Here is a 14,552-nt window from a genome sequence, read left to right as displayed (position 1 = left end):
AAATAGACAAATCACCTGTGCAGAAAAATTCAGAATAATTTATGTGAACACTCTAGGGAGGCATAGGATGATTTACCAATGCTTAACCGAAGCCTGGGCATCTCGACTTCCTCCTAAAGAGTATGAAAAAGGAAAAGAAGAAGAGTCATTTTACAGTAGAGAATCTAGACAACACATCTCAGTCCAGGTCAAGGTCAACCCCAACAGTGATTAAGCGGTACTGACAGTATGTACCCCTTACGTGATGGGATAAGAATGAGATTTTACCTCTGTGGTCTTCCTCCCCCAAACCCCTTACCCCAGCCTAATCATCAGAGCAACAACAAATCCTAATGAAGGGACATCCTACAAAAGGCCAGCGCCTCTCGAAACTTGCAAGGTCATCAGAAACAAGCAAATTCACAGAAATTTCTATATTCAAGAGGAGCCTAAGGAAATAGGACTAAAAATACGATGTGGTAGCCTGGATGGCCTCCCGGAGTGAAGACATTAGGGGACAAACTGAGCAAGTCTGAATCAACTATGGGCTTCAGCAAACTTAATAGCAATGTGTTAACACTGGCTCATTTTGTGGCAAATGCGCCATACTGAAGGAAAGTTTTCAGTACAGGGAAACTGGATAAGGGATAGATGTGAACACTCTACACGATCTGAAATAATCCTGCAAATCTAAAATCACGGCTCAAAGTCTATCTAAGAAGATAGACTCTCAGTAATAAAACTGTGTTCTTTTGTGTTGTTTCAAAAAGTCTGGTAACTCTCAATCTGGATGAGGGACATATAAGGATGCAACTCCTTTATACGGTGATCCAACCCATGAGTTTTTTTCAGGAGTAAGAAAAACATACGGCATCGGACAATTAAGTTGCAAATTCATCTTAGAAAAAGCGCTGCATAGCTCACTGCTGAGTTATCGCCATGGTCACCTTCAAAGTACTACCCTGGAGAAGCCGGGCACTGACCCCAGTGGCTAGTCCACTCTTCAAAGCACTTATTCTAGGATGAGTTCATGAATTTAATTGTCAGACCTGGTATGTATGACAGCTCTGGTGGCCATTCCAAAAAAAGAATTCCCAAATTGCTCTGAAGTGTGGAGCAGGCACAAATCTCAGATCATAGCTCCCCAAGGGAAGCCCTTCGAAGGAGACTAGTGATATTCAGCACCGAGGTGGGTAGCACTTTCTCTAGGATGAGATCACAAACTTTGTTATCTGATCTCATATGATTACAAGAAGACGTGTACAAGAATGTCCATAGCACCTTTATTCATAATGGCCAGAAGGAAAAAAACAATGGAATGTCCCTGAACAAGAGAATGAACAAATTACTGCGGTGTTTTCATATAACCAAAGACAGCGTATCATTAAAAAGAAGTCAGCTACTTAGATTCTCAACCACGTGGCTGAAGGTGTTGTGCTGAGCGAAGGAAGCTGGACAGAAAAGAGGACATATCACGTGATTCCATATACAGGGTGTCCCAAAACAGGCAAAAAGAATCCACAGTGACATGATTTAGAGAAGTTTTGTCTCCAAAAACAAAGGGTAAGGAGGGTTCACCAGGAAAGAGCCTGAGAGCACTGTCTTAAGTGACGGAAATGTTCTATCTCTTAATGCAAGTACAGGCTCCTGGAATATACACGGGTGTCAAAATGTACTGAATTGCATGCTGAAGATCTGTGCATTTCACTGTATATAAATTCTACCTCTAAAAGAAACTGTAAAAAAAAGCAACATTATTGAACCCCTTTGGCATCAGTCCTTGAAATAACTATCCTCCAATTATATGTTGACTGTCTCATTGACACCATCCTTGCTCCCAGATATAATTTATGATGATTTATAGTACACTATAGATCAAAAGAAGACTTTATAATTCAATTAGTAGCATTTTGGGGTGTTTACTATGAACCGGTACTATGGCCAAAGGCCCATCTTACAGATGAGTAAATTATGGCTCAGAAAGAAAAGGAATTTGTTCAAGATTACTCAGCAGAGAGAGCACTAACATCCTCACTGACTTTGGGTATCCCTGGAGCCAGCTCCTAACCAGTGGGGAGGGGTAGGACTAGAAGCCAGCCAGGGACAATAATGTAATTGACCAGTATTTCCAGGAATCCAGGACAAGAAAGATGCTAAAATGAGATGTGTAACTTCTATTGCTTGATATAAGAAATGAGACCAGCTCACCGGGAGGGCCAAACATTTTTGAGACACTATATTCAGAGAGGAATGTAGAACTTAGTCCGTGAGTCCTTGTATGAGAGGCTCGGAACAATAACACATCCATGTATTAAATGGCAGTTTTATAGAACATGCAGGCATGCTTTTGATCTGGCTCTGTCTCACCCAGAAATTCCATAAAAACTGAAAACCCAAGGCAGTACCTCCTTGCCCAGCTCACAGCCTAATACGATGGATACAAGCTTCCTAGGAACTCGACTCTCACATTCCTCCTTATTGTACCCCGAATTAATCAGCCTGTTAGTAATCGTGCTAATTGAACTATTTGTTGTGAGTTCAATCTGATCTGCTACTGACGAAAATAAACATCTTGGTTTATCCACGACATGTGTTCTCAAGAAATGCTTCGCTTAGCACCCAGCTGTAAATCTGCATAAAATTGAGAGGAGAAATTTCCATAGACAAATGTTTTGGCTAACTGTCTCCTTTGGCATTTCAACTGAAATCTTCTCTTTAAAAAATATAGCTGCCATTTGAACCAAGATTTCTTTAGTTTATTCCATTTCCAATTAGCGGCTCGGCTTTGCGTTGGCATTTCTGTTTTAGCAGCTGCAGTGGAAACTTTAGGCCAAATGCCGCCTCCCACATTTGCTCACATGCTACTTTTACTGATGTACACAAGAGCCAGGAGGTGAAGCTGCCCCCAAGTATCTACTATTCCAATTACTAATGCCCAAGTGAGTTGACAACACGGCAGTAGAAACCAGTAAAAGGTTTTCTGAAGAACACAGATAACCTGTTTATGGATCAGGCAACGGGTGGTACTTGCCAGCAAAGGGATTGTGAAAAATAATCAATTGCAACTAGAAAGGGAAAATATTCTTTCTATTCTGCCAGCATCAATAAATCATGCCTCATAGTAAAAACAGTCCCATTATATTTCAAGAAAAATTAGAGGCTCTGTTTTAGAATATAGAGATAGGGTCTTGCTATGTTGTCCAGGCTGGAGTGCAGTGGGTATTCCCAGGCACGATCCCATGGCTGATCAGCACTGGAGTTTTGATCTACTTCCATTTCCTATCCAGACCCGCTCATCCTTCCTTATGCAATCTAGTAGTCCCCTAATCCTGGAAGGTCACCACCTAGATGCCGAATTTAGCGCAGACACCAGAAAGCATAGCACCCTGTAGCCCAGAAATCTTTTGATCTGGGCTCAAGTGATCCTCCCACCTCAGCCTCCCAAGTAACTGGGACTGCAGGCTCATGCCTCTGAGCCCAGACATTGACTCTATGAACTAGAGGCTCTGCACTTTGCTGATCCTAGGTACGAATCAAAAACTAGTCTTTCTTATTTTGCAACGATGCTAGAAATATTTACAACTTAATTTTGGAAAAGAGATGGAGTTTAGGCAGAAAGAATGGGAGCCTATCTTTAGCCCAAGGGCTTGATGTCGTTTTCTCCTTGAAGGAGTGAGAATCACCTGTGTTGGCAGAATAATTCTCCGCCAGTCTTGGAATGGAAGTTTGCTGTAGTTTTCGTCTCTTAGGAAGTGATGCTGCACGAATACCTACTCTAGGTAGCCTCAGTTCGTCATGACTCTATCCAATTAATTAAAACCTAAAAATTTTACAATCCCGTTTCTCAGTTGTACCAGCTCCATCTCCAGAGCTTCAGCCACAGAGCTCAGAATGCTTCCCTCGGTACTAGGCATCCTGCATCAACAGGGTGCTGGAGGCCTGGCACCAGACAGCTCTGGTGTGTTGAACTGACATATGGTTTGGTCTAACAGCAAAGTCACAGATGCTCATTTGAGGTGGGCTCCTAGTTATCGTGGTAACCATGTGATCGCACATGCTGCCACACTTAAAAGAAGAACCATCCTGGCTCAGCAGCGCCCATAGCACATTGGTTATGACACCAGCCACATACACCAAGGCTGGCAGGTTCGAACCTGGCCCAGCCTGCAAAACAACAATGACAACTGCAACAAAAAAATAGCTGGGCATTGTGGCAGGCATCTGTAGTCCCAGCTATTTGGGAGGCTGAGGCAAGAGAATCACTTAAGCCCAAGAGTTGGAGGTTGCTGTGAGCTGTGGCACCACAGCACTCTACCCAGGATGACAAAGTGAGACTCTGTCTCAACAATAACAAAAAAAAGAAGAACTATCCTGAAAACCAGAATCTTGACCTCAGGGAGCTTTTGGCTTAAGCCATCTCTGTCCCTTTTAACTTTCAAGCGTGTCCCTCTCTTTACCACCCTCCCTCTTCCTCTGATTATCTTTTCCTTGGTCTGCTCAGCAGTGGGAAAGCTGTGTGCACATCTATGCACCCGTAAGGAGAGGACCCAATAGGAGAAGACCTGTTGCTAGGCTTAAAGACAAAAGATTGAACACCATCAGCCTACTCCTGAATGACTCCTTTGCATATTGTTGTAAAAATATTTCCCTTTCATCCACCACGATGCGGTGAGACCGTTGGAGACACTGCACTGTCTTGCCAGACGGATGGACTGGTAACTGTCCAAGCTTATCAAAATGCTATTGTGATGTCAAGGCAGCAGCAAGACCATTTCTGGAAAGCCTAATTACAGTGGCTGGGAGATGAGCTGGAAAGGATGAAATGCCGTCCCCAAGTCAGACCAGCAAGTGGAACTTTACAAATGTATATTCCCGTCCTCCTATTCTCCTCTGATGCCAACAGGCAGCCAAAAAGCCAGCAGGGTTCTGCTAAAGGCTGTCTTTCCATTAGGACGCCAATGCATTGGCAGTGAAAGGTGAGACAGAAGGGCAAGTAAAATAGAGCTGAGTGCCACCCTGGAACCAAGTGTATTATGCTAAGAACATACTCGTTGCAATGCTAATGGGGCAGGATTATATTTCTCTTATTTAAAATTTTCCAGCACAAATGAGGCAGTGTAGTGGAGCTGTTACATCATGTGGCTTTCTGAAAATGCCGGTGGCTTCTCTCCATTTACACCTCCTCCTCTGCACATGGTGAGAGGATGCTTTTGCTTTTTACAAAGTGGTCCCATTTGCTTGGAAAACATCATGGGATTCAATCGGGATTTCATCAGGCCTCAATAAAGGCAAAGCTGTCTTGGCAATATTCCAGACACGTTCAAGTCCTCCTCTATCCTCCCATCACTGCTTCGTGGCTGCTCTACCAGCACGGGGCGGGGGTGGAGGAATGGGCCATTCAACCAAAAAGAAAAATCGGAATTAAAAGATGTGGTTTCAGTGGTTCCCCCCACCCCCCAGTTATACTGAGTTCCACTGCGTTGCAGAAAAGGAAGATGAAGGTGGAGAATGTGGAAAACGGAGAAGAGAGGAGGCCCGTGTTTGGGGAGTTTACCATTTATTGTGGATAAATTTAAAAATAAATGGTAGTTATCAAGTGCCTGAAACAAAAAGTAACTCATGGCCACCACAGGAAACTTCGTGCCTCTCCGGTCTGTCCATTCTCTTATTCACTACCCCAGTCTAACCTTAGATAGCGTCTTCTCACAAGGAGATTCTACAGCTGTCTCCCAACCAGTCAACTTATAGCCGCTGTTGTACTGCAGAGAAGGGAATGAATTTAAGTTCCTCTTAAATCTCTTCAGTAGTCTAGAGCAATGATTCTCAACTTTCCTAATGCCGCGACCCTTCAATACAGTTCCTGTGGGTTGCAATCCTTCAATACAGTTCCTGCAGGTTGAGATCCACTGGTTTAGAGTGTTTTTAAGATAAAGACAATGTTCCCTAAGGCAGTTTTCAGGCATTATCAACTCTGGCCTCTTCTTCCCTCCCTGGCTTCTGCTCACCCAGGGACTTCCTCGGCCCTGGCAGGAAAATTGTGCAGACCTGTCCCCACTTTCTCACCCTCTTCCTATATTTAACTCTGTTCAACTTTTATATCTCAGCTTAGCAGATATTTCATTACAAAGACTTCTCCAATCGAGCTAGGCAGAAAGCCTCTGCTGTAGACTATGGTTTCTCCCCATCCTTATGTCAACTTCTTAATTGTTATCATTTTCACATTCATCCTGTGAATATATGATTAACATGTTTTTTTCTGCTGTAGCTACATAAAGACAGGGAACATGTCTTTCCTGCTCTCCCTTACATTCTTAGGACCTAACTAGCAACATCTCAAAAGTACTTGAAGAAGAAAGTCAAGGAAGGAAGAAGAGAGAAGGAAGAAGGGGAGAGAGAGGGAGGGGGAGGGAGAGAAGGAAGGGAGGGAGGGAAGAAAGGGAGGGAAGGAAGGGAGGGAGAGAGGGAAGGGATGGAGGGAGGGAAGGATGGAGGGGGAGAGGGAGGAGGGAGAGAAGGAAGGAAAGGAGGGAGGAATTCTTGGGGAAAGGAATTTACTCAGAATTAATCAAATACATTCCCTGAAGCCATGGAACTCATCACATGATGCCTCTTGCAGTAGCTCCTTAGTAAATAATGTTGCTGTATTTACAGATTACAGAAAGCATGGAGCAAAGATCAAGTGACAACTCATGAGCATATTAAGAAAAGTTTCCTGGGCATATCAACAGGCAGGTCAAGGAGGGGAGAAGGGCAGGTGTAAAGTGCATTAGCGTCAGTCTAGGCTGGCATAGCCTCTCAGTTTGGTGAATTTCAGTTGAGATGAACCAGACTCAATGTGCTCTAAGACACAAGGCCAAAGGCAGTTGCTAAGTCTTCCCTTTGAGGAAATAGACCTTACTGAGGTTGCTTTCATCAGACCCTGGAAGCAGAAGGATGGACTGGAGGGCATCTGTCAAGCCTTCTGATCCCCAATTCAGTTACTCACATGCTACCAGTGAGCTACTCAAGGGCCAGGGGAAGAGCATTAAAAGATGTACCTTCACAAAATGTGACAATGTTTCTATTTTTATTGCCCCAAATTGAGGAAATTTTAGCTCACCAAATTAGTATATAAAAGGACCATTACCACCCAAAGGGATCAATTTAAAAAATAATGATAATAAAGAAGAGTCTTGCATTTTGCCTGATATGTTATTACATAGTAATTATTCCATCGATGTTCAATGTACTGTGTGTTACACAGTGGCATTTGTTCGGTATTTGCTGAACTATAACAATAGTAGCCCCCAGCACATTGAGGCAGATTTGGCCTAGACCTCCATCTAAAATAGAGCATCCACTCCACTACATATATTTAGGCGGCATTTTTTTTTTTTTTGTAATTCCTTGGCAGTTTTAGTGACACTAGGCCCCCACTAAGACAGATTTTGGCTTACTTTACCTAAACACTGTATTGAAGGATGCATTTCTGCATAGCCATGTCATGGTGTCTAATTGTCTGAGCCCTGTAAAGACAAGTAAAATCTCAACTCACCATACTAAATCCATTATTAATCAGTCCATGGCTATGGCAAAAAAAAAGAATATAGAAAACTTTATTGTAAATAGAAAAACTAGCCAGGCAATGTTAGACACACCTATAGTCCCAGCTGCTTGGGAGACTGAGGCAAGAGGATCACTTGAGCCCAAAAGTTTGAGGTAGCTGTGAGCTATGATGCCATAGCACTTTACCCAAGGTGACAGAGTGAGACTCTGTCTCAAAAAAAAAAAAAAACAAAAAACTAGTGTCTTTAGTTCCATTTAAATTGCAGCATTCAACGAAAGCATAAATTGGATTAAAGGGATGATTTTATAAGTATACTTGTCTAAGTTAACGGTCTAAATTATTCTATTCTTGAATTTTATTTAGCATTTTTTAAAAACATGAAAAAAGTAGAGATGATCAAATTTGTTTACACCATTCTTAAATGGTTAATTACATGATAAACACCAGGATTTTATATCCTGAGATAAAAAAAAATCCATGGAGACGTATTTAATCATTTGGATCTAGTAATACAGTGTTGATCCATTCATTTTGAGTCCATTAGAGTGTAAATTAGATTTGATTTGCTTGCTCTGATTGGCTTAATTGCTCCGGTTACAGCTGAAGTACAAATAAAATTATAATAAATTGAACAGCTGTTTAACCTACTCTACCAAGATCTTTAATAGTCAATTCCAATTGCAATTTACATTCAGCAATTTAACAAGGCCCTTAGGAAACGTATTTGATTATTAAAACAAGCTGTTTGTTTCTATGTGTGATGGAAACAAGACCACCATGTCACGTGTTTTCCTCTGGTGCAATTTTTGTGCGTTTAATTTTATCTTTTGTTAGGAAATATATATTTTAGCTTTCCAGAATCACAAAATGGGCATTTCCTTCAAACTGATGCTAGAAGAGAAATTTTACAAAATCAGAAAATGTTTTAGATGGAAACAAATCCTATTTCATTTTCCACAAGGGTTGTCACTAACAGCCTCCTTTATAGCCAATGGGAGAGACTCATCTTAATTAAAGCATCAATTAGAAAACAATTCCATTATTCACATTCTACATGTCAGTTACCCACAGCCTGTGCAGAAGTATAAATACCTTCTTATACAAAGAAAATGCATGGCATTACACTAATGTCCCCTACAACCTTTCACTTTAATTTAATGTGGTTGTTAAGATCCTGCATAACTTTTGTATGATCTGCATTAAGAATGCCTGGCAGAAACTTGCCCATTGTACCTTTTGTGTGTCCTCAAAAAGAAATTTCGGATGGTTTTTATGTTTAGTTCTATAAATTTGTAACGTGAACTTCCAAAGAGATTCCCATTATATACTGAGGCCACGTTTAGGTAACAGGAAAGTTAGTTTACTAAAAAATGTAACTTGTAGTGTGGATGTAGAATCATTGATTTAAAAACTGAATCTTCATTAAGAATCAACAAATCTTGGAGCCCAACCCCAAATGTGCACAGAAATTAGGGAAACAGCCTAAATGAGGTAGGCTTCTGGGTGGGGACAGTGGTGAATTGGAAAGTGCCCTCCTCCTCTCAAGCGGACTGTTCCAATTAGCTAAGTGTTGTCATGATAGAATGCAGGTGAAAGGTGAGAAGGGTTTTCATTTTTCATGAAAGGTCAGGAATTCAGCATTTTATGAAAACTCTCTTCATTAAAAAAAATTAACTACTTAAAAACATTTAATATTTCACACGTTAAAAAGCAATATCAAAAATCTATAAATCAAGAATATCCCAAGTTTTATGGATTGTTATTTACTCATTTATAAAACTCCAATGTTTTACAGCTGATGACAGGCCTAAACTAGCTCAAGTGACCATCACTTCTTAGCAGTAAAACCATAAACTAGAGCCTCTGTCTCCAGGTAGTTAAAACCACCTACTTTGGGGCGGTGCCTGTGGCTCAGTGGGTAGGGCACTGGCCCCATATACCGAGGGTGGTGGGTTCGAACCGGGCCCCAGCCAAACTGCAACAAAAAATAGCTGGGCACTGTGGCTGGTGCCTGTAGTCCCAGCAACTTGGAAGGCTGAGGCAAGAGAATTATGTAAGCCTAGGAGTTGCTGGTTGGTATGAGCTGTGACACCAGGGCACTCTACCGAGGGCAATAAAGTGAGACTCTGTCTCTAAAAAACAAATAAACAAAAAACCCTACCTACTTTGGCTTCAAATCCCAATTATGACCCAACATAGCTATACATCCTTTAGCCAATCACTTAATCTCTTGGATCCTTAGTGTCTCAATTTGTAAAACACAGAGAGTAGTTGTACCCACATCATAAATTTGTCAAGCAGGTAATGTGAGACATGAGAGCACTTAGCAAAAGGCCTTGTACCCACCAAGAGAGCACTCAATAAATTGAAATTATGACCACTGTCATCATTCCAGAGCTTTGTGAAAAATAGGAAAATGAGCTTTATGATAAAATCCTAGTGAAAAGGACATTTTATTTAAAATCTACTGCTATGTGTGTTTTTATCTCTAGGAAGGTTTATTTTGAGCAAATGCCTCTGCCATCTCCTGTTCAGAGAAAGACAAAAAGGACTGATATAAAGAGAGAGAACGGAGAGAGGAAGAGGGTCGGGAAAATTCCTATGCAGTGTGTTCTCATGAGATCACGTTATGCACCTCATCCCTAATAAATTAGGGGGCCTTGACCGAATAATATCTCTCTATCCTTCGACATCTTTCAAATCAATGTTTCCAATAACTATAATCTGGGGAAAATACGTTTGTTGTTCTTCCTAAATGTTTGTATATGTGCGGTAGATAACCATTATGCTTCACACCAGAAAGTGAAAAAATAAAATAAAAAATGAAATGTTTTAAGCCAACTGTTCATTCGGAAACTGTTTCATTCCATTATGGGCTTTTATTCTGAGTCCATGGTGACTTAACTCTCTCTCAATGCACCCTTAGGATGGAAGACTGTATGTGATATCCATTATGTAGATATGAACTATAATCTGTTGTTATGTGTAACCTACATAAAACCTAGAACGTACTTCCCAATCATGCCATTCCAGTCAAAGAAAAACTAAATTATAACTGGAATATCAAATATGACTTTCACGTTATTTTTTAAATAACAAAAAAAAATAAGAAGGAATTTGTTAGCTATGAACAAAACTTACAAAAAAGAGAAAAATAAAGATGCCACTGAGCTATTACACAGCAATTTTTTTCTTTTTTCTGTTCTTTTTACTGAGTCACCCTGTATTCACCCCAGGACAAAGGACGCTACCCTATAGGTAAAATGTACCGAAATGATACACAAAGCTAAAAAACTGTGGAGATTTTAAAAAGAAGTTGGTGTTTTCTCAATAAAAAAGTAACTTCTTTCAAAAAGTGACGGCACTTTTGCAAGTAACAGCTTGTGCTTTTCAAAACACTACTGGCAATGACTTTGTAACTCATCCCCTTTATCTGGTTTCATGGCATTGTAAAATGAACCAGTAACATTATGGAAAAAATGGCACGGAAGACGAGGGATTTTGGCATTTTGTGTGATGGGCAACTACAAAGGAAAGCTCCATTGACTGGCATTAGTGAGGAAGCATATGCTCTCCTGGTAACCCATAAGGAATCGTCTAAATATAAAGCCATAGAAGAGTTAAATCACATCCTGAGAAGATAAACTAAAAATTCATAAGCTTTTTCCTCACCCCCACGTAAAAAATTCCTTTAGGTAAAACTTGAAATACAAATATTGCTGCTATCGTCTGATATCAAGGGAGGAAATTCTGATGAAGTAATTGAATTGGCCTCTTTGGGGGGAAATGCGTTGCAGGTCTATCATATCTAAAATTCTGTCTCAGTGAAAATATTGCCAAGCACCATCTAATCATGCTTGGTATTTTAGGCAACTTTTGTTTGTAAAATATCCTATGTGGAACAGGTCCAGAGCACTGATTTTCAACTGGTGTGCTACAGCACCCTGGTAGGCTGTGAGAAGATCTTAGGTGTGCCCCCCCAAATTTTAAAGGTCGTTAAATTATTTTCAAAAGTTCAAAGCAAAGAAAGTATGTATATATATATACATATATATATATGAAAACATATATATGTGTTTTTTGATCAACATAACTTAAGTGTGCTACAGAAATTTAACTATAGGATCAAGCGTGCCATGAAATCAAAAAGGTGAGTAACACTGGTCTAGAGAATGTGACTGTTTTTCTGCTAATCAGAGGACCCTACAAGGGGCTTTCTTTGTATTCAGAGATAAGCATTTTGGCATCTCATGCTGATCCCCTAATGGCCACTGTAATAGGCATGGAATCATGGCAAAGGGACTATCTGTCCTCCAGGCTCCTGAACCATGTATATCTGGAGAGCACCAAAGAATCCCTTTCAAGGGGTTTTCTACCTTTTTGTCCTCAATGGAGCTCTCATCTAATCTATTTTTGTTCCTTTCCTTTGGATACTTTGTTTTCTACCCCAACTCCTGGAAACAGGAACTCAAGATTGACAGAAAACATTTTGCATCCATGGGTAAAGAGCCCATTTCAAGATTCCCCAGATATCCCCCACCTTGCAACAGAGATACTGGATCTGTGCCCCATCAGACACCCAACTAGTCACCCAAGTTGGAACCTCTGTGGCATCTTTAGGCAGAGCTTTCAAGTCTAGAGTTCAATGGGAGGGCCAGCAATGGACAGTCGTGAAGGCCTCTGTCTAGATCACATGGCAGATGATCACCTGTGTATCAGAAGTGTCCTCAAATGTTCAGTTCCTCAGAAATTAAAATGCTGCTTATAAACCCCTCCCTACTTAGGTGAGTGTACAGCAAATCTGTTAGCTTGAGAGAATTCCTAAAGCATCTTAAAATGGAAATCTGTAGGGATTAACTTGAGTTTGTATGTGTGTAAGTGTGTGAGCATATACACAACAGAGCAGAGGGAGTGTCTGGGCCCAGCAAGTATTCTTCAGTTAATATACAACATCAGACACATTTGTGAATTCATTCTACAAAAAGTGCTACATGACCCATTGCTGACTATCACTATAGTCAGTAGGTGGGCCGAGGGGAGCTCTTCATGGGTGACCATAGTAATATTCAGCAATGAGGCATGTAGCATGTTTTCTAGGATGAGTTCTTGAACTTAATTGTCAGACTCCATACTACGATAGTTCTGATGACTATTCCAGAAAAAGAGCTCCAAAATTGCTTTGAAGTGTGGACTAGGCACTGGGTTCACTGCTTAGCATCCTAAGGAGAGAACTTGGAAGGTGACTATAGTGATATTGACAATGAAGTATGTAGCACTTTCTCTAGGATGAGTTCTTGAACTTAATTGTCTGACCTTGTAGCTATGTATCATGTTAGCATCTACATAATGCTGAATCTGCTGCATGCAGAGAAAATAGGGTTTAAAACTAATGAGAATACTGTATTTGTTTTCTTCTGCAGCTGTAACAAATTATCATCTTGCAATTCTATAGCCAGAAGTCTCAGTGGACTAATCAAGATGTCAGTGGAGCTGTGTTCCTTCTGGAGGATGGAGGACAATTTATTTCCTTGAGTCTTTTTTAGCCTCTAGAGGCTACCTGCATTCCCCTGTTTTATGGTCCCTTCCACAATCTTCAAAACCAACAATGTGGTGTCTTCAAACTCCTCTCCCCTACTCTGACATTCTAAGAATGCCTGTGCTTACCTTGGGCAAAAATAATCCAGGATTGTCTTCCCATTTCAAGACTGCTCCCTAAACATTTGTGCTAGAATGTTTATGGCAGCTCAATTCACAATCGCCAAGATGTGGAAACAACCCAAGTGCCCATCAACTCATGAATGGACAAACTATGGTACATGGATACCATGGAATACTAATCGGCCCTAAAAAAGATGGAGGATTTACATCTCTTGTATTTACCTGGAAGGATTTGGAGAACATTCTCTCAAGTAAGGTATCACCAGAATGGAAAAGTGTCCAATGTACTCAATGCTAATATGAAACTAGCAGATGAAGAACTATCCCCCTCCACGTGAGAGAAAAACACAGCCACACCCAAGTAGGGGGGAGGGGTGAGGAGGGAAGGAGAGAGAGGAGGAAGGGAGTGGAAGTACAATGTGCAGGTATACGGCATACCCCCTGGATGAAGGGCTCAACTACAACTTGGGATGTATCTGCCAAGTGCAAACAAAGGAATAAATTGTTTATACCCTTATATCAATATGAAAGTTTTATTAAAAAATTGCTACCTTAATCACACCTTCAAAGTCTCTTTTGTCATGTAAGGTAAAATATATCCAAGATTAGGATAAGGACATTTTGGGGGTTCAACATTCTGCCTACCAACTCTGCAACACAACCAACTCAGCAAGCCAGGAACCTTCTTTCTGGTGCAGACCGCTGATTTGGGAGCAATTATGGCTTTGAAGCTATCCTATAGTGAGAAAAAAAAATGGAATAGGTTTAAGTCAAAGGCCAGCTCATTTCAGGCTGAATAGGAGATTGGGATCAGCACTAGACTTCCTCAGGACAAAGACTTATTCTGCCAGGAGAAGAGGAGGTTGTATTCACAGAGGGCTCACCTATCCCTACCCTTGCCAAAGTGAAAGGCAGCTTCTCAAGAGAGATCTCCTATGTACACCAGACCTATGGTGTTGAGAATAAAAAATTATGTACAGAATTGTAAGAGTCTGGATTGGGCTATGACTAAGCCAGCTTTAATACATAACCTCCATGCTTACTTACAAAAATGTTTTGGTGGTGGTTTTGATGCTCTAAAATTTCTTTCAAGGCCTATGAGCCAGTTTGGAGATTAAATACACTTCTTTTTAGAGCTTAGATAACTGTTTTTGCTTTAATAGTGCACCTTAGGTCTTATATTCCAACTTAGTTATAAATTTCTCATATTTTCCTCTGAGCCCCTATTTCTCTGGCTCTTCATTTCATTATAAATTGTGCTATAAGAACCATACTATGTTATTCTTCTCTTAAAATTATTTCAGAGGTTTTTTTTTCACTATGTATTTTTTTAATCAAGAGGATGGATTTATAATAATTTACTCACATC

The sequence above is a fragment of the Otolemur garnettii genome, unplaced genomic scaffold, assembly GCF_000181295.1.
Source record: "Otolemur garnettii isolate 467f Iridium unplaced genomic scaffold, OtoGar3 scaffold00019, whole genome shotgun sequence".
Taxonomy (NCBI): domain Eukaryota; kingdom Metazoa; phylum Chordata; class Mammalia; order Primates; family Galagidae; genus Otolemur; species Otolemur garnettii.
The sequence above is the reverse complement of the archived record's forward strand: the minus strand, read 5'-3'. Positions refer to the sequence as shown.